Source organism: Marmota marmota, unplaced genomic scaffold, assembly GCF_001458135.2.
Source record: "Marmota marmota marmota unplaced genomic scaffold, marMar, whole genome shotgun sequence".
NCBI classification, from domain to species: domain Eukaryota; kingdom Metazoa; phylum Chordata; class Mammalia; order Rodentia; family Sciuridae; genus Marmota; species Marmota marmota.
Genome location: NW_026000229.1, coordinates 8,974,734 through 8,977,395, shown reverse-complemented (window position 1 = coordinate 8,977,395; position 2,662 = coordinate 8,974,734). Strand labels below are relative to the sequence as shown.

The 2,662-nt window shown below is 38.4% G+C and overlaps 1 pseudogene; it reads left to right on the top strand.

The window, feature by feature from the left end:
- Positions 1-1,749: 1,749 nt before the first annotated feature.
- Positions 1,750-1,936, top strand: LOC125613438 (annotated as a pseudogene).
- Positions 1,937-2,662: the final 726 nt, after the last annotated feature.

Below are 2,662 nucleotides of genomic sequence, written 5' to 3'. Positions count from 1 at the left end.
CCGGTAATGGCAGCAGCTTAGGAGGCTGAGGCAGGAGATTATGAGTTCAAAGCCAGCTTCAGCAACTTATCGAGACCCTATTTCAAAATAAAAATTTTGAATCAAAAGGAACTAGGGATGTGACTCAGTCCTTAGAGTGTCCCTGGGTTCAATTCCCAGTACCCAAATACATAAATAAATAATAAAATGAATTTCTGGCTTATCTCACCCATGAACCAAGTGAAAGCTCCCTAGAAGAGAAACAGGTGTTTACAGAGGGATGGCATTTGTTGGCATGGTGATGATGAATGCTGATGGGACAAGAGAATGTCACTGACAGCATGTACTACAGTAGACTAGATAAAACATTTTCAGCTAATGTGTCTTTGCCTTCCTGTAATCCCAGATACCTGAAATGCTGAGGCAGGAGAATCACAAAGTTTGAGGCCACATAGCAACTTAGTGAGACTCTGTCTCAAAACAAAAAATAAAAAGGACTGGGGTTGTAGCTCAGTGGTAAAGTGCCCTTGGGTCCAATCTCCAGTATCAAAAAGAAAAAGAAACAATCTCCACCTCCACTTCTACCACCCATACAAAGGAGATGTTGAGGAAATTTATCATTCTTGGAGAAAAAAATTGTCCTTTAAGAATTTCTGGCTATATGGGCTGGGGTTGTAGCTCAGTGGTAGAGTGCTTGTCTAGCATGAGTGAGGCACTAGGTTCGATTCTCAGCACCACATATAAATAAATAAAATAAAAGTCCATCAACAACTAAAAAAATTGTTTTTTTAAAAAGAATTTCTGGCTATAGAACTAAATAAAATTATTTTCTTTATATATAACTCAGACTCAGGTATTTTGTTATAGCAATGGAAAACTGACTAATATATATGTTTATTTTGAAGTCAATTCTTAGTTTGTCTCAATATCTCTTCACTACATGCAACAGAGGACCAGGGAGGGAATTTTAGTACCTGGCATGTTTGCTGCTATAATTTATACTCCTTGAAGGCCTAGAAACCCTAAGAAATTAACATAAAATTTTTCCTAGGCCAGTGATACCCATGGAATGATGCTTAGCATAATAAGCACATGAAGAAGTAAAAAATTCTTCATAAAACTTAAAATAACTGACAGAAAGGGGATGATTTTTGATAAGGGCAAATGATGAACCATTAAAGTGATACTTAGAAGCAGGGCTGGGGGAGAAAGAAAAGGAGAGTTGCTTAATGGGTATAGAGTTTTAGTTTTGCAAGATGGAAGAGTTCTGGAGATCTGTTCTGTGACAATGTGAATATCCTTAATGTTACTATAGAGTACACTTAAAAATGGTTAAGATGGTAAATTTTGAGTTATTTGTTCTTTACTATACTAAAAAAAAAAGATGCTTAACAAAAAAATTAATGGCAAGGAGAAAGCTTATGATAGAATGCTAGAAAGAGAGGGGGGACATATGACTGTATAAAATATCACTTGTGAAAAAAATGTATATGCCTACAAGGGAGGGGAAAGTTTTAAGAAAATATACTATACTAATACTATACTTTCAGGCTTTTTTTTTTTTTGGTACCAGAGATTGAATCCAGGAGTGCTTTCCTACTGAGCCACATCCCCAGCCTTTTTAAAATATTTTATACAGAGACAAGCTCTCGCTGAGTTACTTAAGGCCTCGATAAGTTGCTGAGGCTGGCTTTGAACTCTCAATCCTCCTGCCTCATCAGCCTCATCAGCCATCAAGCAGTTGGGATTATAGGTGAACACCACCGCACCTGGCCTTAAGTATTATTTCTATAATTACTTACTAGAGAAGTTTCTCTGATTGCATAAAGAACCAGAAACCAAGGAGGTGCAGTGTGAACAGGTGCTTGGTGTTGTTTTGTTGCAACTGCCATTTCCCATTGATGATTGTTGTTCTCTTCTGTTTAGGGAGAGTAAGAGGGAAAGAATTCCAAGTGGTTTCTAGAGGGAGGGAGGAAAGCGAGAGAGGGGGGGGGGAGAGAAAGAGAATTTGGGAGAGAGAGAATTTGACAGAATTATGTGAGGTTAAGCTGGTGCAGTGGCACAACCTGTAATCCCAGCTATTTGGGAGGCTGAGGCAGGAAGATTGCAAGTTAAAGACCAGCAACTTAGTGAGATCTTAAAAAAGTGCTGGGGATGTAGCACAATGGTATGATACCCTTTGGTTTAACCACCACTACTGAAAAAAAAAAGAATTGTGGGTGGTTAACTATTTTTTTATAAATCTATTTTAGTAGTGTGCCACTTAGGATGCTTTCAGTTGTAAGAAATGGAAAATTCAATTTGAACTGGCTTGGAAAATAGAGTACTACCTCAAATAACTGAAAAGGCCAGAGGTGGAGTGAGCTTCAGGGATGATTTGGTTCAGGGGTTTGCCATCAGGAACCCGTTTCCTTTCCTCTTCCATGGCTTCAGCTTTTCTCTAAGGTTGGTTCTCTGCATGGTGTCAGAATGGCCACAGAAGTTTCAGTCTGTGCATTCACATATCATCATACCATGCTGCCCTGGAGCCAGGACTCTTCTCTTGGCAGCTCTTTCAAAAGTAAAGGAAATGTCTTTCTTTCTTTTTTTATTGGTTGTTCAAAACATTACAAAGCTCTTGACATATCATATTTCATACATTAGATTCAAGTGGGTTATGAACTCCCATTTTTACCCCGTATAC